Source organism: Gorilla gorilla, chromosome 15 (assembly GCF_029281585.2).
Source record: "Gorilla gorilla gorilla isolate KB3781 chromosome 15, NHGRI_mGorGor1-v2.1_pri, whole genome shotgun sequence".
Classification (NCBI taxonomy): Eukaryota; Metazoa; Chordata; class Mammalia; order Primates; family Hominidae; genus Gorilla; species Gorilla gorilla.
The window spans coordinates 104109537-104137399 of record NC_073239.2 but is presented as its reverse complement, the minus strand read 5'-3'; the positions used below and the strand labels follow the sequence as shown (position 1 = coordinate 104137399).

General features: G+C 36.7%; 1 long non-coding RNA gene across 1 annotated transcript; it reads right to left on the bottom strand.

Annotated features, from left to right (window-relative positions):
* On the bottom strand, positions 1-26882 carry LOC134757138 (uncharacterized). Its single transcript, XR_010130810.1, has 3 exons — positions 26786-26882; positions 2010-2121; positions 1-185 (listed from the first exon to the last, which is right to left on the bottom strand). It is a non-coding gene; the product is annotated as an uncharacterized lncRNA (long non-coding RNA).
* Between the last annotated feature and the right edge of the window lie 981 nt (positions 26883-27863).

Here is a 27863-nt window from a genome sequence, read left to right as displayed (position 1 = left end):
TATATATATATATAGAGAGAGAGAAATTGTGTGTTTGTGTCTGTATTTAAATTCATCGGTTGTTCAATCACAATATAATAATCATTAATTCAGAAAATGTGTTTCCTTTAATTGATTTATTCACTCCAACTCATTAACTAATTCCGTGCTGTCATCTTGTGGTTCCTTCCCTTTGTAGTAATTTCCTGGAAAAATAAAACAATCTAATTTATCCATTAAATTATACTAGTGTTATTGTTTTAATTCAAATGTTCATTATGTAGTACAAAGTTTTTATATTATTGCAAATAGCACTTCTAGAGAATGATTTTCTAACTAATAAAAAACTAGATTATTTATTTTTTCACTTTGAACAATTAAAATTTTGCCATCAAAGTCGTTTTTAATAAAAGATATTGACACAGCAGGAATATCAAAATAAAAAGAAAATATAGTGGTAGAGGAAATACAGTTATGGAAACATAACTGTACTTCAATCTAGGCAAAGATGTTTATTGCAGTGGAGCATAGGATTAAATTATGGCTTTAATTATGGTAACCAAGGAAAAAGTTAAATATAATGTATTACCTAGTTCTAGTTACCTTAAGGAAGAAAAAGGAAGAATTTTTCCCTGCCTGTAAATTCTTTAAATACATTGTTATATTAAGTCTATATAATGGACAAAAAGATCACACCATTTATGTCTTCCTGGTGCAAATGGAAAAGGAAGCTAACAAAAACTGAAATTGACTGCCTCACATAATCATAAGACACTAGGAAGATTGGCTTGAGTCAGGGCTTGAACAAGGTTAGCAAAATATATTCCTTGACTCTTTTCTTCTTTGTTTTTCACATGTCTTCATGGTTGCAAGATGGCTGCCAGCAATTTTCAGGTTGAAATCCAGGAGCAAAGAGCCTTTTCTAGGCAAAATGTTTATTAGTTTCATTAAGCCTCATTTGTCCATGTGCAGATCATTCCACCAATCACTACAGCCAGGAGCATGAGATCACTCTACTTCACGGAAGAAGCTGGGTTCGCTGACAGCACATGGGTTTATATTGAAGAAAGGAGAGAGACTCCCAGTGAGAAACTGAGAAGTTAGAACGAGGGTAATCCATTTCGGTACATCTTCCTCTTTAAATCTTTGAGAAAATATTCCATAATCACAAATACTTGTATTGCTGTACATATAAATTCATTTTTGTTTGTTTTTGGCTTTGAAATGAAAATGATGTCAAATCTCATATCTGGAGCAATATGGCACACCCTAGAGGATGCATGTATACAGACAGAGACAAGAGGGTGCCACATCAGATGGTCTCAAGATCAGATGAGATTTTATGAGATGGTGATCAGATCTGATCTTGAGACCATCTCATCTGGTACCCTTTTGCCTCCATCTTCCTCTTGAGACCATCACCCCTTGAGAGTTTGCACCAATCTTTGGGGATGGTTTTAGACTTCTACTGGCCATGGTATTTTGGTTGTTGAGAGACAGGTGATCCCCCTGGCTAAAATACACATTTTACTTACATTTTTGGCTACAGCAAGATCAATGATGGCATTAAAAAAATGGGACTTTATAAGGTAGAAAAACATTTTTAAACAAATGACACCAGTTTGAGGAGCTAAGGACATATATCTCATTTTTTCTGTTGATATTTAAAAATTATTAAAATAAATATGGGTAAATCATAATAAGAACTTATAAATTATATCCACTAACACTTGAATTTTTCTTACTGTGGAACAATAGCTGTACAATAAAAATGATTTTAGTCAAATTGAATCTTGATTAAGTATAATTACTTATTGAAGAAATACAAGATAATTATTAAAAGCTGGTTTCATCTATAAGATTCAGGCTACTGAAAGCTCTGAACTCAATATATATGCAAATGTGCAAGTTAAGCTTTTAAATGTAACCATCAGTTCTGACAAAACTCAATAGTGTCTTTAAAAATAATGTAAATACATTAACAAAATATTGTTCTTACGTCTTCTACAATTATTCAGTGTAAAACATACCTTGCTTTTAATATCTTGTCTTCATATTTTCTACTAAAATATTCCATAGGCCCATTTCTTTTGGCAGATGTTTCTTTTTATTTTTTAAGCTCAATAGATGATTTGTGATATCCTGTAGAGATAACGATGAATATACTAATAAATACCAGGTGTTTAGGCAATTGATATTTTCACTTTACATTGTGTGCTCATAGAATATAGGTCTTCGTGTGTATTTCTAACTCTTAATCAATGCCTTGAACATCACAGTAGTACAATATATGTCTTTGAACTCAACAGAAGTCGGAATGAACAGTTAGTGATGCATTTCTGGTATTTCATACATAATTGAATCACTCAGTTTCTTCTATTTCTTGGCACCTGATACTTCCGATATATCCATGAAAAGAGTCAATAAATGATTTTTGATGCCTTTAATGAATGCTAAACAAATAAGAGAGTTTTCCTTTATCAGACAATCAGGTCTTGAAATAAAATACTCTTTTAATAAATATTTATTAAATGAATTCATTTCAAAGTCCACTTTGAATTAGGAACAATTGTTATTGCTTTGTTAAATTCCTGGACATAAACAAATGAGGCATAAAATGGAGATAAAAGACTTAGTACCTTATCTATGGTCAAAGGTCATGGAATGTCAAAGCAAAAACAAACCAAGTCTTGTACAGCCATAAATTCGAGGTCTGGATGAAACTGAATTATAATTTGAGTTAAGTTAATGTGATGCGTTCTTCACTAAAATGTGAGAGATTCATTCTCTAGGTTTTAGGATCCAGTTGAAATAGGTCCCATTTTACTTTAAGAAAAGCTTTTTACCTTATACAAATCCCGAGGCCTATCAACCCAATGAATTTGGGGGAAGAATACATTATCAAATAATTAGCCTTTATATACTGAGATTCATTTACATACTGAACTCACATTATATCTGAAAAAGTTTTTATTTTACAAAAACAGATTTGTCTTGGTTCTTCTGAAATTTTATTTTAGTAAAAAGTAAGTTTCACGTAGACTGGCGGTCCCCAAGCCTGATGGATCATCCAAAAGCGCTGGGATAGCTTTTGTAAAACTACAAATTTTGTCATATTTCCTCAGAGATCCTTATTTAGTAGGTTTAGGTGGCCCCCAGCTGTTTCTCATGGTGAGCCAGATTGGGATTTAGCTTTATAAACCAAGAGTACTTGCCCAAGACTGGAGTCAAAGACTGGATTTACATCTGGATTATTTACAAACTAACTGGTTGTCATTATTTTCTTCTGGAAAAAGATTGCTTCTGAGATATTTTTGCTTGAATTGTGTTAACTCTCTGATCAGGTAAAGCTTCATGTTTTCTCATCTCAATCCTTAATAACGTGTTTTACAGTCAGACATAAAATGTTGACTTTGCAGTAGAACCTGCATCATACTAAAGTCCCTCTACCTAACATGCCCGGGAAATTTAGAGTGTACTATTGGGGGGAAAAAATGAAAAAAAGAAATTCTTCTAGAATTATTTATCATGATGTTCGTCTCAGAGTAAAATACAGCTTACATGTTATTTATTTCTGCACAAAATATAAGTTGTATTTTTCTGTACCCAAATGCATGAATTATTAGCAAGCTGGGAACTAGATCGTTGTTAAGATATTGCAGATGAACCTAATAATCTTGTTTCAAACGCCAAACCCCATTATAAACAGATGTACTGGAGCCATTTTCTAGTGTTTGGCTCATTTGTATAACGGCAAAGGGGGCTTCCCCTGACAATGATTGTAATCCAGTTTCATCTCAGTAATTTTTATTCAACCACGTCAAGCTCCCAACCTTGGAAAAGCACTCAACAATTATTCAACTTAGGATACCAATGCCTAGAGCATTTATAAATACATGCATACAGGCAAAAATCAGATCTTTAACATTTTATATTAACATCAACTTGTGATTAAAATGAAAGAAATATTCTCATATGCCTATTACATCAAATCTTTATAGCTACTCTGCCCTAAGCATCAGTAGATTTTTTCATTTATTTATTGTCTTACTTTTCATGAGATTCCTAAATCTCAGATCTCATTCGGAGAAAAAATTCAACTCTGAATTCAGCTGAGTCACTTAAAGCTCTGATAGTAAAGAAAATGGAATTAACTAAATTCCAGGTTCATTTCTTCATGTGAGATCTGAACACAGTTAAGGCCCTTTTATTCCTAGAGATTTTTAATTCCATGGTTTTGAAAACTAATGGAGGCCTAAGCATTGATGGATTTATAACTAGAATATTTAAATACAAATAATATTCCTTTAAATCAGTTAGAAAACAAAATATAAATTGCTGTTTTATCCTTGGCATTATTACTTTCCTCGTCTTGTTTTTCTTTCTTTTATGTCTTATTCTTTCCTTTCAGTTTTTTTCTTTGATTTCATTCAGTTATTTTACCTTTTCCAAAGGCCTATGACCTATTCTGTAAAGTTTGCAGTAGGTTATAAGTAACTTTAGACATTTCAAGCATATATTTCTGCTACTACTTAAAATTGTACCTCATACGCATTTCAATATTTCAGTGTTCCAAATACAAATGCAATTTTAGCAGAAAGAAATAAATGAAATTGTTTCATTTCACTTTTTTTTTGTATATGGGATTTTATACCATGAGGACTGAATCGGAGATTCAAGATAATTTGTTGAAACCAATACAAAACAGTCCTTCATAAACCTTATTGTCCTTTCACTTTTGCCCTCTTTTTAAATTTCTTCTGCCATACTTGCTGTAATCTCAGGCTAAAAGAAGGCAAAGGAGCTACCATATTTTGAATTGTGTCTGATACAGGAGCTTGCATTTATGAAGCACCAAATACAAGGTTTTTAATAAATGAATAAGGGCAATTTGAATAATGACAATTAGAATTTTAAGTCTGCAGAAGTGGAAGCAAAATATTGACTTTGATAATAAATGTAATTTCAGCAAATTATCACTCATCTTGGAAATATCTACAATCAAGGGAAATATTATCCTTATTTGTTAGAAGTAATTCAAAAAAGCTTGTATCATATAGTACTATTCAAGACTATCAACATATTTTACAACAAAGATGAGACCAAAATGGAATGATGTTTCTGTTTTACCTGAGTCATTAAATGATGAAAATTATGTTTATAGAAGTTTCAGGAATGAAACATCACAAGACGATTTGAATGAATTGCTTTTCAGGTTGATTCCTCATGTTAATATTCTTTTTCTCTCAACTACTTTTCATGCCTCTTTGCATTTTTATTAAGAACTTAAATGATGACTCTCAGTAGAGAATAAGCTTCCATGTTGGTTCTGTGTCTCAGAACCAGCATAGGCCATGAGAAGTAGGGTATTAAGAAAAAAATGTTTTCAATTCCCATAAAAGGAACGATAGTATTTTATCTAAAATAATCTACTAACTCAGATCAGCTGCTTAATTTATCTCACAGCTAAATATTTTAAATTATTGTTCCAATGGTGCTATATATAACCTAGTCTCCCATAATCTTTAAAATGGAGCAAAAAAATCTGTCTCTCCTAAATAATAGCATATCCTAACCATTAACTTCCCTTTTTATCCATTAATTCTTGCAGTGAGGGTAATTTTCCAGAAGGATAATATCAATGAATATCCATCTAGATTGCTAGTCATATTAGGGCAATTTGCTTTCTGAATTTCTGATATGGACAACGCCTTTGTGAGTAGCCTTTCCTGGGAACAGAACATTCTTCTACATGCAATTCCTTGCCCAATAAGAATAGGTCATTACAAGCTTGGGAGAAGCTAGTTGGTATTTTTCTATTTATCTCAGTGGCAGCTATTTCAACTTGGATGTAGATTTTACCTCATAATGCTCTAGACCACTGGGTACCTCTATGTGATCCAATATTATGGTGGGTTTCACATTCCATTGCTTGACTTTGGGCTTATAAAAAGGTCTCTGGGTGATAGCAATCTGCCAAAGCTATGTCCAAACGGTACTGTTCTGGAACTCTGCACAGAGTTGTCAGCCAACGTAAAATGGCACCTTTACCAGTTCTTTGAGCCAAGCACTGAAATCATACTTTAGGTCTTAAAGTAATGGCCATTTTGTTATCCAATTCCATAAAATATTCTTTCCTGTGTTCAGATAGAACTGTATTTTAGAAACAACCTGGAAATTACCTCCTGTTTTCCCATACCTCTCATTTTCACTATTGCGGTACAGAAAATACTGGTTTAAAGCCCTAGAGCTGATTTTAAATTGTGTCCTTTTTCAGTTTTCATTCTTTGTTCCAACTCATGGATCATCTCTCCATACCTTAGGTAGATAGGAAGGAACCTCATCAAATTCTTCTGCATCTCACACATTACCCAAGACCTAGGTGGCAATTCAGATGCTGAAATAGTGTATCTGCAATTAATCCCATGAACTTGGCTAGCAATGACTTGAATAATATAGTCTTAATCGCAGAGACAGCCAGAAACCAGTGAAAGAGCAGCATACTAGTTGAGAGACAAAGAATTATATAACAGCTAGGGTTGGGGGGTGGGTGGGAGTGCACATTCTGACAAGTGTCCTTCTCAAGATTGTGAGGGTTTCATTAAAGAATTGAGAAGTCCAGATATGAGTGAACAGATTACATCAGCAATTTTCATTAGGTTGAGCTTTGAAATTCCATTGTGGGGCACCACCTGGCCAACTTTATGGAAATTTTAGACTAGAGAGTTAACTGTTGTGAGGGGCTACCTGTCCATTCAGGATACCTAGCAGCACCCATGGCTTCTACCTGCAGGATGCCAGTAACACCTCCAACCCTTGTGACAACCACAAATGTCTCCCGACATTGCCAAGGGGCTTTGGGTGTATCCGGGAGAGAGACTGCCCCTCTAAGAAGAATCACTCTAGAAAAAAGGTAGTATTATTTGTTTCCATTGCTTTTTTTCTACTTTAAAGTTATGTTCAACAAGTTTTAAGATATTAAAAGAGCAGAGAGAAATCACTAGAACTTAAGAGATATCAGTGCCAATTCAACATAATAAGCAATGCATTTAGATTCCTCTTTCAGCATTCTTAATATTTAAGGAAGTTATAATCTAATATATGGATATGCACCAAAATAATGCAATGTACTTGGAAATACATCTTGGAAGATTACGCACAATTCATTGAGTAAAGGTGTAAGAATCTTTAGGATCTATTATTAGTTGGAAAATAATACTCTCTAAAATTGTCAGAGTGGTATTCTCTTATTATCTATGAGAAACCGTTAACCACACAGAGTAAGGTTTAAAAAAAAATTCATCACTTGAAATCATTAGCTTCCTCATAAAATCGTGAGAAATGCAAAATCATTTTTCAAAAAATCATTAGTTACAGAGCACTGCATTATAAAGGCATGGGTCTATTACTCTACCCTTTTCTGCATAAAAATGTGTCAGATGTGCAAGATCATTTATGTTGATAAATAGCTTTTAAACTATGTTTATGGTTTCATGATCAAGTCGATATTAGCTCTTCCATTTTAACAGTAATTTTTATGGTGAGACCATCTTTTAGATATGAAAAATCCTGAAGTGAATGAGAATAAACATCACTTTTCATCCAGCTAAAAACAACAGTTTAAAAAGCAGTTTGTTCTGTGTACTCTGTGTCTCAGAGGCTGACTAGAGGCAGCTGCTTTAGTAAATGTCACTGCCTGAGTTCTATTCACTGAAGATTTTGGCTTCCTTCCCTCTCTTCTTTGTGATTTTTTTAAAGGCTTAAAACAAGTGTCACAGCTTCTAAGAGAGAGCTTCAAGAGGCCCAAATAGTTATTTTCACCCAAGACACCTTGTTATATGGAAGATGAATGTTACACATTGTTGGCCTCAGAAATGAGTTATAAAATATCTTTTTTTCTCCATTTTTTCCAAATTTCTAAGGCTTTGGAATGATTTCAGTTAAATGTTTAAAAATGGGATCCGATATTACATTCTTACTATTTGATCATCTCTGTATGTAGGAGAGTTTTCCAGTTTTTTAGAAATCAATTACTATGTCCTATAAGGGGTTATTATATATTATAAATGTAATACATTATATATTATTATATATTATACTTATAATATTTAATATTATAAATATATAATATATAATAATATATAATATATATTATACATTATATTACATTCTTACTTTTTGATCATCTCTGTATATAGGAGAGTTTTCCAATTTTTTTTAGAAATCGATTATTATGTCCTATAAAGGGTTATTGTTTTCATTTATTCCTCTCAGGTTTATTGATAACTTACATTGCCAAACAAGGTTTTTTAAAGTACCAACTGAAATAAACCTTACCCAAACTAATTTAGAAAAAAGAAAATTTATTGCCTCATGTGGAAGAAAAGGCTGGGAGTAGGGGAATGTTTGGCGAATATAGAGTGAAGTTTGGGCATTTCTAGTTCTTGTTACAGAGGCTACAATTGTTTTCTTTCTTTCTTTCTTTTTTTTTTTTAATGAGACAGAGTCTCCCTCTATTGCCCGGGCTGGAGTGCAGTGGTGTGATCTCGGCTACTGCAACCTCCAACTCCTGGGTTCCAGTGAATCTCCTGCCTCAGCCTCCAGAGTAGCTGGGACTGTAAACAGGCGCACGCCACCATATCTGGCTAATTTTTTTTCTTTTTTGTGTTTAGTAGAGATGGGGTTTCACCGTGTTGCCCAGGCTGGTCTCAAACTGCTGAGCTCAGACAATCTGCCCACCTTGGTCTCCCAAGATGCTAGGATTACAGATGTGAGCTACCATGCCCAGCCAGGTACAATTTATTTCTAAAGAAATCAGTCTCTCTAATGAGTTTTCTCGTTTTTATTTCATGTTGGTTTCATTCTCAGACTCCTAGTGGTGACAGAATAGCTGCTGTAGTCTCTAGGCCTAAATCCTCCCATGAATCAGTGATGATGGGTAGAAGGCAGCACTCTGATTGTCCAGGACTGACTCAGGGGTACACCCTGGATTCCTCACTGGGCTTGATTCAATCTGTAGCATAGAGATTGAATGAGAGAAGGATTGGCCCTTCAGTGGAATGGCTAATGGGTACTAGTGGGCACAAACAATGTTTATCCACTACAGCTGCTGTCTACATCTATACCAAAATGTTTGTTAAATAAACAATAAAGTCAAAAATCCAGATGCTACAAGACAAACAGAAACATCCTTGCTCTTAGGCTGTTAAATTGGAGAAATGACCAGGTAGACACATAACTAAAATTCAAGCTAGTGAGAACTATCAGGCACCATGCTTTTGGCATGGAAGGGACTCTTTGCTAAAATGTTCAGGGAAGATCTCTAAAGGTGCTAGTTTTGTGAAATAATCTTGAGTAGGATACGGACGTTCAGAAATGGAGGGAATGGCATGAACAAATGGAGAGTGGGGTTCATGGAAGAGCAAGTCAGTCAGTTTAACCAAATCAGAAGTCAACAAACTATAGCCTGAGGCCTAATCCTGTTTCGTGAATAAAGTTGTATTGCAACACGGCCATGCCTACTTGTTTACATATTATCTATGGCTGCTTTTGTGGATTTGCATCATTATAGCTGTCTAGCATGAAAAGCCTAAAATATTTACTATCTGGCACTTTACTCCAAATGTTTACTGATCCCTGAACTATAAGATAAATTATGGAAAAGGCATCGGATTACCTGGAAAAGTCACATGAAGATAATAATTGAGCTCTTGATAATTAATTAACGCTTTTTAAGCAATGGAGGCCCATTGCAAGGTGCAGAGAAGTAGATGGTGTGATTAGAACTGAGCCGTACTAATACTAGTTTGGTGAAAGTACATAAAATGCATTGGAGGGAGGAGGCGCTTAACCATAAACTCCAACATGGAGAATAATAACCAAGGAGCTTGTGACACATGCAGATTTCCAGCCCTGCCCCAGACATGCTAATACATCAGAGATCAGGGCATTCTCACACTGCTTGTTCTTAAAGTCCAGACTTTTAGAAAGGTTGAACTAAATTTCTAGGGAATGGTTTGTAGTCTCAAGATTGCCATCATAGTTCATGTGAAAGATGACAGGGTCTCACTAGATGGTTTGCAGGCTTTCTTCTGTCGTTTATAGAGACAGAACTAGAGTTCAAATGGAGACTCCCCACCTCTTGCACCCTCCCCTTCTTTTAAACCCCAGGCTCCATCTCTACCACAAAGGGCCACTTGAGCATGTGGACATTTGAGGCCAGGTTCCACACACACTCCCTCTCCTAACAGCCAAATCAGGTATGATAGTCTGTCTTTGGGAGGACAACCCAGAGAAGTAGTCTTGGGGCCCTTGGGCAAGATAGTCTAGGGTGCTGGGTACCTTCATTGCGGTCTAAATGAGCATCTGTGAACTTCAGATGAGCACATGCCCTTGGTCTTTGGAACATTCCATTTTATGGTGAAGTGGTTTTCCAGAGGAAGATCAGAGCAGAACCCCATGTAATCTGAGGTCCAAGACCAAGGCCCTGATTACCTGCTCTAAATGTGGGTCAGAGAAAGAAAATGAAGAAAAGAAGATGTGTTTTCAAGATATTGCTATGACAAAATAAACTGGACTTGGTAACCATATTTGGTATGGGAGATCATGGAAAGGAAAATGAGTCAAGAGTAGAAAAGCTTTCAAGTCTCCATTAATGAGAGAAGTATGATGTCATCCAATAATAAAAACAGAAAGTCAGGAGAAGAAATATGCATGGAAAAAACAAAATAAACCAACAAAACATGTTGTTTGCTTTGGAAACTTATCCACGAGAAATAAGAATGAAATTTAAGTGGAGAGGACCTGCAAGAATTGGTAACTGTGAAAGAGAGATTAGAACTAGAAAGTGCAATTTAATGTTGACAGAATAGTCTTCTTCTTGACTTCCATCTCTCTTTACTCATGAATGCATTTGAATTTATTCTAACTGTACTGGTCCTTTATTCTTATCTGGATTATTTCAAATAGAAAAATTACTAGTCATCAACTACTTAACAACACTGAGGTAGAGTTTGTAAAGAAAGGCAACCAAAATGCTTAAATATACATAAATGTTTGATTATTTCCATTTTCTTAGCAGTATTCCAACTGATGAGTTGGTTCCCTACAATCCTCTAAAAATAAACGATGAAGATTTATTTCTAAAGCTAAACACTTTCCTTGTAAAATTAAAAGCATACAGATATAACACCAAATTATTTTTAATTCACTGCAATTATCTTTACTGATCCTCAAGTTACTCCATACGTGGCTAGTGGGAAATTTTTTATTTTGGCTCCTGAGTCAGTTTACATGACTCCAGTAGTCTTTGAGTTTCCTTGCTGTCAAAATTGTTTGCACCATTTTATCCTGGATTTAAGCATTTCTCAAAGAAGCACTGGGTCATTTTGATGAGATATATACTTTACAGAATATAATATGGATTAGAAAAGTGCTTATTGGTACTGGGCTGTTTCAATCAATGCATGTATTTTAAAAGAGAAAATTTCTAATAATTTTATTCAAACACTTCCAATTTAATATGGGTTTTCCTCGACCTCACCAGTCTTTCAATGTCTTTCCCCCATGCCCAAATCACAGTTGTCAAGAACACCAATATAATTATTCACTTACTTCATTTGCCAATATACTTAGCATAGACTCACTTCCAGCTTCCACATCAATATGATGATTTGATGATTACTAAAAGTAGGAGGTTTTTGTTTGTTTGTTTTTTGTTTTCTACTGTTTTACCTTAGGATATATCCCAATATGAATGCTAGTTAAATTAAGGTGACATGGAATGGTTCCATTTTGTGTGGTTATGACAGCTAACTTATATGTAGTTAGGCTCTTTCATTTCATTTTTCTTCCAAATTTTATGCTTTGTCTTATTCATTTATTTTTATAAATGTCACATATTTGCATCTTTTCAAATATTTACAAAAGTTATCTTCAAAAGCATTCAGCTTCCATTCCAGTCCCCTGCAAAATGGCCCCTAATGGTAGCCATTTAATTTTGTTGGTGTTGTTCATCCTTTCATTTTTTAAAATATAAGCAAACATATATAAATATATATATATGGATATATATATGGATATATATATATGGATTTTATATATAGGGATATTCTCTATATATTCCAAACTGTGTTGTAGAATAAATGGTAACTCACTAAATATTCTTTCCTTCACTTTGCTTGTTTAATTTTTCACTTATTAGTAGATCCTGGTGATCACCTGTATTATATAGAATCATTTCTTATTTCTCTTACAGCTTCAGGGTATTCCATAATGCAGCTGTACCATGGTTTATTTAACTAGTTCTTCATTGGCAAATATTTAGATTATTTCCAGTATTTTACCTTTACAAAAAATACTACATTGAATTCCTTGTTTATATATATTTTTATATTTCACCAGTATATCTTTGTGATATATTCCCAGAAGTAGAAATGCTTGGTCAAAGGGCAACTGTTTACATAATATTACTAGCTATTTTCAAATTCCCCTGCATAAGGTTGTACCATTTTGCATTCCCAACAGCAATGTGTAAGCGTACTATATTTACACAGCCTCCTCAACAAAGTACTTCATAAAAATTTTAGAGTTTTGACAATCAGAAAGATGACAACTGGTATCTTAATGTAGTTTTAATTTGTGTTTCTCTAATTTTGAGTGAGGTTAAGGATCTCTTCCTGTGTTTATAAGCTATTTTCTTTTTCTTTAGGCTGTCTATTCCTATCTCTAGTCCAATTCCCCATATAGTGCCTTCATGACTTGGTTCCTGCCATTTCATGTATAAGCTGATGGCCTGATGCATGGCACCCTTGAACACACACCTGCTGCCAGTTCATGTGAGAGGTTCTGCTTCATTCCTTTCTGCTTTTTCATCTCAGCTTTTGCACATGCCCTTCATTTTGCTCCAATTGTGTTACCTTCCAGCATTGCCATATGGAATGCCCTCTGTCCCTTGCAAATCAGCTCCCTTAAAGTGATCTGGAAAAATTCAGCTGAGCTCTTTAAGAGTGCCTGCTTTTAAAGAGTCATGCACAAATAGAACACTTACATATTTGCAAATTTTATATGCCTTCTATGTTGCTGCAAAGTTATAAGGAGTATGTATTGCATTTATAACTTAAGCAAATCAAAGAGGAAAAAAATATTGAATTTCCCTTTGAAGTCTTCCTTGTTACCCAAGCAGAGATTTATATAACCCATACTCTGATTCCACAGTGCTATCTACCTATCTATCTGTAGGACTCTGCTCAGTCTGGCATAAGAAGATACCAATGACTGCATGACTTAAACAACCAAAATTCATTTTCTCAGAGGTCTGGAGGCCAGAAGTCCAAGATTAAGGCCCCAGCAGAGTTGGTTTCTGGTGAGGCCTCTCTCTCTGGCTTATCAATGACTGCAGTCTTGCTATGACCTTCACATGGACTTTCCTCTGTGCACATGAAGGAAGGGAGGGAGAGAAAGAGAGAGAGCAAGAGCACTCTGGTGTTTCTCTCTCTTCTTATAAGAAACCTGTCTTATTGGATTAGTACCTCACTCTTATGACCTCATTTAACCTTAATTACCCCCTAAAAGATCTTATATCCAAATGTAGTCACACTGGGGATTAGGGCTTCAACAAATGAACTTAGAAAGGACACCGAACTGTAAACATCCATGACAGCAACTCTTATTCCATTATCCATTCATCCATCCATCCATCTATCTTATTTATGTTGAATGCACTGTTAAAATGCATAAAACTGCCTGCTCGATTATTTCTCTTTCTTCCATGTTTTGCCTTCGGTTGGAGTAGGCATTATAGTTTCATCACTTTAGATCCCTAGTCTAGCACATAATGGTTGACCCAAAAATATTTGCTATTATACGTAGTGGTTCAAAGGCTGGTCTTTGGGCATGTGATTGTGTAAACATTACATGTATTTCTGTATTCTTTTCCTGAAGATACAGATAGAGGAAGATTCCTTTGCCTTCTCTGATAGCTCATACTTATCATAAAATTATTTTATGTCATAATCAGGCAATGCAGACATGAAAAGTAAAACAGATTTTTTTTTAAATGGAAAGTAATAGTCTTTACACAAATTTTTTTAAAGAGTGGCAATATATGATGATTTTCAGTAACAGTTTCCTATCAGTTAACTGGGAAGTTTAAATTACTTTTTGGAAATTTTCTAACTATATTACCATATTACAGTTTATAAAATAATCAGTTTTCTTGCTTTCATCATGTCGTTTATATGCTGATAGAGAAATATACAGACAGCTGAAGTGTCTATAATTTATCAGCAATTGCAATTTCCTTAAATTTATTGAACTCTTTACCTGGGCTTTTAAAGCTGGTTTCGGATATGAATGATACACACAGCAGGCTGATATTTTGTGCTCTGATCCACTAGAATATAATGGGAAATTGCTCTCTGACTCTCGCTGATTCATCAGGAATTAGAAGGTTAGCAGTAACTCATTAAACACAGAGTTGCCATTTGCAGCTCCCACATGTAAGACATCTGGCCTAGAACTAGAAAGACATCCACTCAGACTCCTGCCAACAGAATCACTGTGACAGGAAACAATGAGGGTAGAGAGTTGGGGGAGATTCTTGGGACAACCCTCAGTTTCTCCACTGGAAGTAAGAGAAACTTGGGATGTTGCCAGGTTTTCTACAGTCTGGAGTGGATGGTGGATAGGTATTCTCAGGTCATGTGTGAAAAGTTCTATCTGTAGACTAATGTCCTGTAGATAGGTGACTGACATTTTTCAAAGTTCCCTGAGCCCTGCAACAGAGCTTTTTTTTTTTTTTTGATGTTAATGACTAGACATCTTCTCACCTCTAATAATCAGGAAATAACCACTGTACATGGACTATTCTTTTGTCAAAGGGTGGCCCTATTGAAACAAAAATAACATGAGATTTGGAAATGGCCATTTGTGGACTCACATACTATGTCTATTATCACCTGCTACTGGCCCTTGGGTAATCTACTTAATCTTCCTGAAGGAGAAAGGATACAAATACCTGTTTTTGATGACATTTAATGGATGAAATTAGGTTACGTATCTGAGGAGCATAGTGTAGTGCCTTGCTAATCAGTGTAGGTACCTTGATTTTTATTTTATGTATTATTTATTTCACCTGTGTAGAGCACTTTTTATCAGCACAGGATGGGATAACTTTCTCATGTAGATTTTATTTTTTCTCATGTATCTTTTCATGACTTTGACAACTTACTGGACACTATTACTGCCTAGCATCTCTTATTGGATAGCTCCCTTGAATTTTTTTTTTCTTGATTCTCTTAATGTTTCTTGGTATCTCTCTCCTTTTCTTCATATGCCCAGTGGGCCCGAAAACCTGGCCAGTGTTAAACTAACTAAATGAAGATGCCAAATAGGGGCAAGAGTTCTACCATGTGCCAGCTGTGTGCACTTGAACTTAACTTCTCTCGCATCTACATTAGCTATTTTGTTCTTATCCTTAGCTTAGACTCCTACCAAGCTAGGTAGAGTTGCCAGTCCTCCTGATTGTAGTCAGCCTGCCTTCAAGTTCACTTCTCCTATAATCCAGGCTAACATGCCGATGCACCCATGCACTCAGCTGGCCATGACAGTGATTACACATTGCAAAGCAATTTCTTAGTTCAACTCCAATTCTCGCACTGCTTCTGTTTCTGCTGCTTCACTACCAACTCTTGGCCTAACCATTCATATTTGGCAGTTGTAACAAGTCTTTCATTTTCTAGCTCTCAGCTTTGCCTTAAGGAGCCTGGCTTGAATATGACCCACCAGCTCTTTCCAGAAATATATCCTGTTCCTGGGTCTGCAAACTAGGCAATATCAAGTAGAAGTTTAAATCCCAGCTCAGCCTCATATTTGCTGTATGAACTTTCCCTTGCTGTTCATGACAGGATGACTTGATCTCTACAGGCCACATGTGATGGTTAATTTTATCCGCTTGGCTAGGCCATGGCACCCAGATATCTAGTCAAACACTGTTCTGGATGTTCCTGTGAAGGTGATTTTGAGGTGGGATTAATATTCCAAATGATAGAGTTTGAGTAAAGCAGATTATCTCTATAATATAGATGAGCTTCATTTCATCAATTGAAGACCTTAAGAGAAAGGATTGCCCTTCTCAAAGAAGAGCGAATTCTTTCTTCAAACTTGAGTGCAACTATCCCTCCACCCCCTCTTACCTTCTTTCTTATTTGTTCTGTTTCTCTGGAGAACTCTGGCTAATACACTACAGTTTCTTCTTGGTGAAATGGGAATAATATTTGTACCTAATTTCTAGGTTTATGATGACATTGAAGGAACCTAGCTTAGTACTTGACACAAAATAAGTGCCTAATAAATGCCAATTACTCTTCTAATCATGATTTACTTGCTCCTTTCACAACTCACTGTCTTGAATATTGATTTTGCTCCATTCTCAATGGAGCCATGGTTGCCATTCTCAATGACTTCATCTGGAAAACTTCTAGGATTCAGTCTAAATCCTACCTCTCCTGTGAAGCCAGCCTGAATGTCCCTCAGGCAGTTATCTATATATATATAGTCCAAGGCTACAGCTTATTAAACGATTATTTATTTATTTAAATATAGCCTTCAAGAAGAGGTTTCAAATGTCTCCCAGTCTTTAAGATCACAGACTTTAATCTCAAACCCTGATGATGTTTGATTCTCAATAAGTATTCACTGAAGGAATATTATGAGATGTCTATACTAATTGTATCAGGAAAGGGAACATTTTGTCAAACCCCTGTTTCTCTGTGGTAGGTAGGTAGATTCATTGATTCATGAAATATTTGTCAAGTGTCTGCTGTGGGCAAGGAGAGTGTCATTTTTTTTAGCTTCAGTTCTCAGGAGGCATATGATTTATTGATGGAAGTTGTATGGATACATAAGTAAGTGAGCCTTAGAGTAAAATCTTCCATTTGGAAGTCGTGAGAAAATGATATCAAAATCTGGAGGGGGAAGTGATTCTTTCTGCCTGGGTGAATCAAGAACAAGCTCTCATAGGAAATAACAACGTAAGTTTAGCCTTAAAGAAAAGGCAAGAATTGAACCAATGTAAGCGTAGAGAATAGCCCTTTCAGGTACAAAAAAACAGAAGTAGGTGTGTGGCAGCTCACGCCTATAATTCCAGCACTTTGAGAAGCTGAGTGGGAGGACGGCAGCCTTGGCAACAGAGTGAGACCCCATCTTTACAAAAAATAGAAAAATTAACCAGATGTGGTGGCATGCACCTGTAGTCCCAGCTACTTGAAAAGCTGAGATGGGAAGATCACTTGAGTCCAGGCATTTGAGGTTGCAGTGAGCTATGACTGCAACACTGCACTTCAGCTTGGGCAGCAGAGTGAGACCCTGTCTGTATTAGTCAGGGTTCTCTAGAGGGACAGGACTAATAGGATAGATGTATATATGAAAGGGAGTTTATTAAGGAGTATTGACTCACAAGATCACAAGGTGAAGTCCCACAATAGACCATGTGCAAGCTGAGGAGCAAGAAAGCCAACCCAAGTCCGAAAACCTCAAAAGTAGGGAAGCTGACAGTGCAGCCTTCAGTCTGTGGCCAAAGGCCCAAGAGCTGCTGGCAAACCACTTGTGTAGGTCCGAGAACCCAAAAGCTGAAGAACTTGGAGTCTGATATTCAAGGACAGGAAGCATCCAGCACAGGAGAAAGATGGAGGCCAGAAGACTCAGCCAGTCTAGTCCTTCCACATTCTTCTGTCTGCTTTTATCCTAGCCGGGCTGGCAGCTAATTAGATGGTGCCCACCCAGATTGAGGGTGGGTCTGCCTCTCCCAGTCCACTGAGTCAAATGTTAATCTCCTTTGGCAACACCCTCACAGACACATCCAGGAATAATACTTTGCATCCTTCAATCCAATCAAGTTGACAGTCAGTATTAACCATTACACTGTGTCTTAAAAAAGAGACAAGAAAGAACGAACGAACGAAAGAAAGAAAGAAAAGAAAAGAGAGAAAGAGAGAGAAAGAAACAGAGAAAGAGAGAAAGGAAAGAAAGAAAGAAAAAGAAAGAAAGAAAAAGAAAAGAAAGAGAGAAACATAGGTCACATACACAGCCTAGGTGTGAAGAATAATAAGCAGGCTGCATTGGCTGTAGGTTAAGGTTGAGGATGGAAGCAGAAGGAGAATTTGGATGGAAAAGCAGAGGACCACTTTATCAGAGCTGTAAATACTTGAATCTAAGCCCAAGGAGTTGACACTTCATTCAGTGGGCAGAGAAGACTCACTGAAGTTGTTTCAGCAGATTTCCTAAGTGGTTGATAAGTGTTTCACAGATGTTGGATACTCATACTTTTTTTTTTTTTGAGATGGAGTCTTGCTCTGTCACTCAGGCTGGAGTGCAATGGCACGATCTCGGCTCACTGCAACCTCTGCTACCTGGGTTCAAGTGATCCCTCCTGCCTGAGCTTCCTGAGTAGTGGGAATTACAGGTGCGTGCCACCACACCCGACTAATTTTTTGTATTTTTAGTAAGGACCGGGTTTCACCATGTTGGTCAGGCTGGTCTCAAACTCCTGACCTCGTGATCTGCCTGCCTTGGCCTCCTAAACGGCTGGGATTACAGGCATGAGCCACTGCACCCGGATGGATACTCATACTTTTAATAGGAACCTTGTCATCTTGGAAGATGTGAGTAAAGAAGTTGCTATGAATTGGGAAACAATGGCTGTGGGTTTGACTGAAAAGAAGAGTTTGAAGTAGATAGCTGTTTTGTCACATCACGAATGACATGCAAAAGAAACAGAAAAAACACATTTTGTCCAAGGCTGCCAAACCACCGTTTTGGCCTCAGGAACAGTATTTAACACATGGAGCACTTACTATGAGACAGGCACTGTTCAAGGACCATATAGGTGTCCACTCTTTTGTTCCTAAGAAATAAAGATCTTACTATCCCCCTTTTTACAGATGAAGAAATGGAGACAACAGAGAAGTTAGGTAAGTTACCCAAGGTTAGACGGCAGGAAAATGACAGAACTTCTTCATGGTGCCGCTTTGCACTCCGCTAGGCAAGACACTGACTAGTATGCAGCTAGGGCTCTTCTCTTTAAACACTGCTGCTTTAAAATAGGATGGATTAGATGGGATGAAACACACATCATTTTTCCTTTCTTTTTTTTTAATACCTCTGGGTTGAAAACATCTTTTTTTTCTCCTCTAAGTAGCACACTTCAGAAGTATGTTGGAAGCTACAGAGACAAGTTAAACTCTACGTGAGCAATTTTTCCACCAAGGGAAAAGTGCCTGCCTGCCATTCTTCACAATCCTCCAGGAAGCCATCCTGAACAGGTAAATGACTCCACAGCGCAAAGGAGCTGAACAATTCTTTCCATGCATGTCTCATTTTGGAATACAGAAGAGAATTCAATATGTCTTGCCAGGTTATTACAAAAGGAACCTGCTATTGCCTAGCTCATTATATGGCATCTGATACCAGATTTTAAACACAGTGAAACAAAATAACGTATATCTTTATTTTTCCTGACACAAAACCTTTTCTTGCTTTATACTGTGACATGAGGCTGTAGTCATCTGATACTGAGAGCCTACCCTATCATGTATGGCTGGCTTGGACCCAGAGAAAATCAAGTGCTAAATTTGTGTAATTTGGAATATGGGATAGGTAGTTTTACAACAAAGGAAGTTTGATTTTTGTTTTTGTTTTCTTAAGGAAGCCATATTCTCCCCCACTATTCAGTATAAAATTAATTTTCTATTTTCAGTAGTTTCTCTTGATGAGGATGCATCTTAGTTCATGCATGTTGCACACAAACAAAACATTATAATGATGCCATTCTGCACTGCAGCTTTTCTTCCTTTCTTCTTTCATTTGTTCACTATTTATTTAAGGCCCAATGTATGTCATTTGCTGCACTCTTACGGACTAGTGAAAATTATGGGATACATATACATTAAAGAGATGGTCTCTGCCTTGAAGGAGTTTAAGTCCCCTGGAGGAAAAAGTCATATGCATGTGTTTTAACACACACACACAAAAAAACAGTATGATGCTGTTTCACAGGAAAAAAATAGTAACCTTTTCGGAAGCAGGTAGAAGTTAGGTAGCACTAGGGTAGTATAATGTAAAAGGAGAGTTTCTCTGCCTCCAAGAGAGCTAAACAGTTAGCCAGGCCATGGGTGTATCACTCCAAGGGAAGGCCTTGAAACTTTCTCTGAGCACTTGATGTGCATGTCCCTGTTTATAAAGACTTCATTTTCCTTCATCTCTTCCAACATTGTCTTCACCCCTGGCTACCTTTCTAACAGCCCAACAAGTTGTGACACTTGCAATCTGCTGAATAAGGACAAGGCTTAAATCAGATGCAAATTTCTTAATGCTTCCTTTCCACCTACTTACATTTGCCATTTATATGCAAATGTAAATCTACTCTCCGTTCTCATTGTAACACTCTGTCCCTCCAACTTTGCCCTAACCTGGCTTTAGATAAAGGAGGGCTTCACGTTCATTAAATCTAGATCCACATTTAACTGTCCACTTGGTAACTCAAAAACCAAATGTCTTGGATCATAATTCTTCAGGAAATAGCTCTCTATAAAAATATATATCAGAGTTTGGGTGATAATGTAATCAAAAACTACGGGTGTTAGTTAAAGTGCTTAAAGGTAAATTTTCTGGCTGTATTCCCACATCCATGAAAAATGATCATTTTTTCAAAATCTCCAGTTTAGCAATCTAATGCCTTTGGCAGAAATGTGCACTAATGTATCAGGAACAGGCTTGTTTAGCACGTAGAAAACCCCAATCAGGACACTTCACTGATATATACATCTGCATTGATTTTTGTGTTTTTCTTAAATGCTTATTTCTGATGAAATCTGTCCTATTGGCTCCACTCCTGGGATAGAAGCTGAGCTCTGCATTCTTCCCAGCTGCTCAGGGTGAAATAAACGCTTGTCTAATGCTGTATGGCTCAATGCCCCTGTGTCATATCTATGCATGCCATAAAAGCAGTGATAAACATGATATATTTTTATGACTCTGAATGCTCTATGTGTCAATAAAATATTTTTTAAACTGGATGAAGGCTGCAGTGAACCTGCCTCCCTGCTGAAGCACTGAGTCCCAGTATCCCGGGCTTGATTCTGCCCGGACGGCAGAATCATCAATTGTCTGTGATGAAATTAGGTGTCTGGTGCTTGTGGCATATGCAATGCTTTAGTCCTAATGGCCTAAGAGTTTTTTCTCTGATACACATTGAGAAACGTTTCCCTTGCTTCTTGTAGGGGAAATGGATCACAGCTATAATCGACCAGATGAGCTAAATGACCTTTCCTTATTTGAAATGCCCTGGGATTTTACGAGAGGAAAAGATCCATAGATGCAAGAGAAACTGCAGTGTAAACTTTTCAAAGACATTTTAATAGGCTGCTTTAAAAATATAATTTAAATGTGGAGGAGCTTCTTTCCAGAATACTTCCATTGACCGAAGACAAGATGCCTTTCAAACTTTGGAGGGGCAGCATTGTTTGTTGTGTTGCAAACTATAAATGAATGATACTGCTAATTGTATTACTTATGTCTACACAGTGCTTTCTGTTTGCTAAAGCATTTTATGTTTAGTTCTCATAATAACATTTAGAAGAATGAGTTATGTCTTATTCCATTTGATAATACATATAGCTTAAGAAACTTTACACAGAACAAATAACAGCACTGGGACTAGAGCACATTAGAATGGATTAGATCAGGATGAGTTCCTCAACTATTCCCAGTAGGAGTATCAGCCATCCTATAATGAAAGTATTTTGAATACAGGACAATGAGTAAAAAGCATACTTTAAATGATGCTTTTGCCTGTTCACAGATAAAGATCAAGGACAAACATCAAGTCATGCTTTTGAAAAGAGGAGAACATTTTCATTTCTGAACTTGCAAGTTTCCCAAATAAGCTGAATAAGAACACTTTTCTGCCCTTGCATATAAAGCGTGCATGTTTTATATTTTCCTTAGTTAACCCTATATCTGAGTTTTATTATTTGGGAATTAATGCTGTTTAATTTTGTTTTATTATCATTGGAGATAAGGAAGCGGCTGTGAAAGGAATTAATATTCATCTGCTATTTATTGTCACTGGTATATGATACTAGGTCCTACATAGTCTAGGCACTATGTATCTATTAAACAGCTCACAGTCTCCAAACAACTTTGTAAGTTGACCTGCTTTCAATTTTCCAATTCATATTGCAGAGGAAAAGAAAAACCTCCAGCTCCTTGAGATATTGCTCATTAGCATAGGGCTGTACATTGCAAATCTCCCCAGAATTGCTGATATTTACATACCGATTTGACATGCATTAGAATTTTAAGGGTCGGTGCTCTAAAATGTTAGCCCATTGAGCACATGAGCTGGAATCAGATGCATAATGTTAACATTGCTTTTCCGTTCAATTACATAGCGTTTTGGTCAAAAGTTAAGTTGACACATTTCTGCCAATTCCCTTTTTTTATGATAGCCAAATGTCAAGTACATTGCAAGTGAACGTTGGCATATGACAGATCGATAAGAAATCAGTGTTAATAAGGCCTTTATGGAGGCCCAGATTACACACTCAGATAAGAACAAATGAAATTTTGCAAGAAATCAGGTCAGGGCAGATTCCAGGTTCTGGCTCTTCTACTTCTCTTAGATAATATGCTGCTTTCATCCTACTGTGTGATAATACAATTTTTGAAAGCAATGCAGCTGAGCAATAATAGCATCCATTGCACAAGCGTGCCTAAACCCCTCAACATTGAGATATAGTGAATGTCACTTACAGATGCACTCTAACACAAATTTACTTTACTTCTTTATTGACAATAAATTCCAAGCATAGAGGAATCAAATAACTTGACTCGGCCCTCAAAGCTGGTCATAAATGTGTCAGATCAGCAATAAAATTGTGGCTTGTTAATTATAGAACTAAGGTCTTTTCAATTTTCGGCCTCTAATCTTTCATAATAGTGAGAATCTTGACACCTCTCACCTGAGAGTGTTAAGAAAAACCAGAGCTGGACAGTAGTTAAAGTTAAATAAAATAAAAACAGATTTTATTCAGAAAACAACAACAACAACAACAAAAACCTATGGTAAAGGCAAAAAAGGTATCAAGATAGACTCAAGCTTAATTCTAAATGCAACAAGAAAGGTATAGCCAAGAACCAGAGTAAGGATCTGGTGAATGGAAAATTATTAAAAGAGAGTATCAGACATAAGGGGAGATTCTGCCTAAACCCACCTAACAGGATTCTTGCTGAAGGCAGGCCAAGGTAATCACACATCACCTGGGTGATGGGGGAGGATGAGAAACCCAATCAGATATTGAGGGTGATCAGATATTGAGGGCGGAGATGGGTCTTGCTGAACCCACTTACCAGGATTCACTCTTTGCACAGTTGGACTCTGTAAGAAAGAACAAAGGAGCTCAAGTGTTGGCCTAGTCAAAGAGGGAGTTCAGAGGAGCCTGGTCAAAATGTTGTCAAGGAAAGGATCTTGTCACCAGAAAGGTACACAGTTTCTTCAAAATAACAGACAGATCATTTAATTGAAGAAAAGTCTTAAGATACGGCATACACTGGAAAGTCCCTAACTACAAACTTGATGAAATCATTTGATTTCTCTGAGACTATTTCCTTAGATAATGGAAGTAAAATATTTAGCACAGTGCATACTGTATTAGCATTTGCGGCATATGTTAAGCATTCAAGATATGATAACAATTATTGTTGATTTGCTTCTCTTTTATCATCACCAACATGAACATCGGTAAGATTATGAACTTTTCTGTCAGAGACCAGGATTCGCCTATTAGCTCTGCAATTTCTGTGGGTGACTCTAAAAAATTCATTTCTTCACTCAGAATATTTGTGTCTTTATCTATAAATTGAGGGTAACCAAATTATCTAGGAGCAAAATTAAAGAGCTAGCATAGGTACAGTATGAATTACATGTGAAATATTCAATAGAAATTAAAGTCATAATATTTATTACTGTATAACAATGTAAATTTGTAAATATAATATATACACTATAACATATGTACTTTGTACTATAATATTTAAATTAAGTATATTATATATCATGAATATCATATTATTTATTATTTTTATTCTTATTCATATTTATGAATGGACACATTTAATGATGTATTTCTGCCAACAAACTATTTCTACTTTTACTTTACTACAGAGCATTTAGCGAAATGATTATAGCCACAAATCTTCAGCAAAGAAGGAATACAGAAAAGAGAAGATTTAAAAAAAAAAAAACAGCGGCTAATGAGCAACAGATTTAAAAAAGGAAAAGACTTTCTGAGAAGGTTAACTACCTCTGGGTAATCCCCCTTGAACTACATTGTATTCTTAATTCTATCTCCTTCGTGGATTAAACAAAAATTCTAATGGTTCCCTATTCAGTTATTAAGAAAACAAGAATGTAACATTCTTTTTCCTTCTCATTGAGATCCACCACCATGGAAACCACTGGGAATATTAGAAAAGGGGCAGTATTATTAACCATTCATTACACCTGCATTTCTATAGATTTTTCTTTCTTTCTTTCTTTTTTTCAAATTTTTGCTGTCTTTTTGGTTTACACTAGCTGGTGATAAGGACGCTTTGATATTTACTTCAGAAACTGTTTCTCAAAAAATCTGTAGAAGTATTTCTGGCTGATTTTAATCTCAGTAGACAGTAAACTATTTTGGATTAGATGTATTTAACAGGTGTAAAAGCTCTGATTCTCCATCTAATAATGTAGGAATTGATACAACATACCTGGCAGAATTGTGAGGCTCAAAAGAGACTATTTACAGGATGTTTACAGTGTGATTTAACCAACTGGTTTTCACCTCATCCCAATGCTTTAGTAAAAATAATAGTAGAAAACATACATTGAACACTTATTCTGTGATGAAGACCTTAGGAGTTTGGGACATTATAGAAAAACAGGATTGGCCGGCACTGTGGCTTATGCCTGTAATCCCAACAGTTCAGGAGGCCGAGGCAGGCTGATCACCTGAGGTCAGGAGTTCGAGACCAGCCTGACCAACATGGTGAAACCCCGTCTCTACTAAAAATACAAAAAAATTAGCTGGGCGTGGTGGCACATGCCTGTAATCCCAGCTACTTGGGAGGCTGAGGCAGAAGAATCGCTTGAACCTGGGAGGCAGAGGTTGCGGTGAGCCGAGATGGCGCCATTGCACTCCAGCCTGGGCAACAAGAGTGAAACTCCATCTCAAAAAAAAAAAAAAAGGAAAGAAAAGAAAAAGGAAAAACAGAATAAAAAAGATTGAACAACATGCTGAGCAACAAATATGTGGCTGGTGAAGAGTCTAATTATTTTTATAATGTATAATATTACTTTACCTAACATTCTCATATTCCCAAAGCATAGAGACAGGGTTAGGCAGGTTACATAAACATATAGACCAAATGCTTGAAAGATTGAGGATTTAAATTCAGGGCTCCTTAATCTTTACATAAAGGATTCTTGATTTGGGGAGGGGGACAGAATTAGAGAGAAGAATGATTTAAAGTAATTTTATTTTTCTACTAGCTACGTAAGTACAAACTTCAGCAATCTCTCACCACTGATATTCCTCCCTGTTGTTTGCCTTGCAAACATACGGAATTGGCAATTAGTAGTTTACAGTCCTGATGTTTCACTTTTGCTGTCATCTGAGGTTTTTCTCAGCTTAGTAACTACAAAAACCTGCCAAGCCTATAACAAGCTTTGAAAGATGGAGCACGGCGCTTGGTGTAACAGCTGATATGACGATCAAATCCGTGGTCTCTGTGTGTGTGTCACCCTGTCTCCAGTCTGTTGCAGGACTTCTCTGAGTCCACAAGTTTAAGTTTGTTTGTACAATTTGGCAAAGCACCCTAGTCATAAAAATGGGCCATATTGTCTTTAAAAGATGTTGAAAGCTGTGTAAATGAATCAAATTCTGTGTAGTAAAGAATTTGGCTTTGCTCGAAGAGAGGTCTGGCAACTGCCCTCAACTTCTAGGAGATCTTTTCATATCTGATAAAAGCACCTTTGTTTAGGGAGGGGGCTTGCGGCAAGGAGCTCAGGGTGGAGTTGGTAAGTCCTGATAATATTAGGAGGAGGCCTAACCACACCACAAAGAGCTCCTATGTGATTTAAGGTAGGGGCTTTGGATCATACAATATAATTCACCACGTGTGCAATGAATCAGTCATGCCCATGTCATGGAACTCCAGTGAAATCTCTGCACATAGAAGCTCCAGAGTTTATCTGGTTGGCAATACTCTATAAATATTGTCACACATTAATGTTGGGAAAATAACGTATCCAAATTCCATGGAAGATGACAAGGGAATATTCATGTTTGAAGCCCTCCCAGACTCTGACCTAGGTGTCTCTTCCTTTGGCTGATTTTATTCTGTATTATTTTCCTGTAATACACTGTAACTGTGAGTATAATAGACTTCATTGAGTTCTGAGAGTCCTTCTAGTAAATGGGTCATTTGAGGAACTTCCTGAACTTTCAGTTGGTGTCAAAAGTTAGGGTAGTCCTGCTGGCTGTGCCCTCAAACTTTTCGGTTTGGCTAATTGTGGTTAATAGCTCCTTTACAAAGAGAGAGAAAGAAGAAAGAGAGAGAGAAAGAGAAAATAGAAAAACATCTGTCTTTGAACTTTGTTCATTATGTCCAAATCTTGGACAAGCTTCATGCTAATTATGTCAACTTGAACCACCTATTTCAACTCTCTGATTTTCCATCTAATAATGTAGGAATTGATGCAACATACCTTGTAGGACTGTTGTGAAGATCAAAAGAGATGATTTATTTACAGGATATTTCCAGCATGATCTCTGATAGGTGCTTCATAAACATTATGTTTATTGTTTGAAATTCAGGATGGTCTCTTGGAAACACTCTTAGGGAAAAATCTATTCTTGGTTAAGTGTGGTCATTTCAGGCATAGACTCCAAAGACCTATGGGAGAGTTACATGGAATGGAGGATATTTGAGTTGCAGGCAGTGAATAGTTAAATGTGAAGCAACTGCCCACTTCATATACCCATGCAGACAAAATCAGGAATGATTTAGAGAATTGCTGTTGTAAATGTGGAGGCTGTGGATCTGATGACTAAAGTGACGTCATTTAGGAATCACAATCCAGTGAATCTAGGGAGCATTCAAGTTCAGTGACTTGTTTCTAGTATATTTATTAAGAACTTTTGGCTGGGCACTTTGGCTCTCGCCTGTACTCCCAGCACTTTGGGAAGGCAAGGCAGGCAGATCACTTGAGGCTGGGAGTTCGAGACTATCCTGGCCAACACGGCAAAACCCTATCTCTACTAAAAATACAAAAATTAACCAGGGATGGTGGTGTACGCCTATAGTCCCAGCCACTAGGGAGGCTGAGGTGGGAGAATCGCTTGAAGCCGGGAAGCAGAGGCTTCCGTGAGCCGAGATTGTGCCACTGTACTCCAGCCTGGGCAACAGAGTGAGACTCTGTCTCAAATATATATATATTTTGATGTGCCAGGCACTATTCTGGGAGCTGAAGAATTAGCAGTAAACAGACAAAATTCCTCTTTTTCATGGTGGTTGAGTTCTTTCAGGAAAAACAAAAAATAAACGAATAATCGTATAACAGAAATGTCAGTAATAATTGATATGCAAAAAAAATAAAGCCGTTCAAGAGGTTGGAGTGGAGGGGTAGTGCTATTTGATAATAGGTGGTCAGGGAAAACTGAGACTACAGAGGGAACAAGATTCGTCAATATCTGGGGGAAGAGTGTCCACGACAGAGTGAAACCTAAATGGAATGTTCCTGGCTATACTGGGAGCCATAGGAGACCAGCTTGGCTACAGCATTT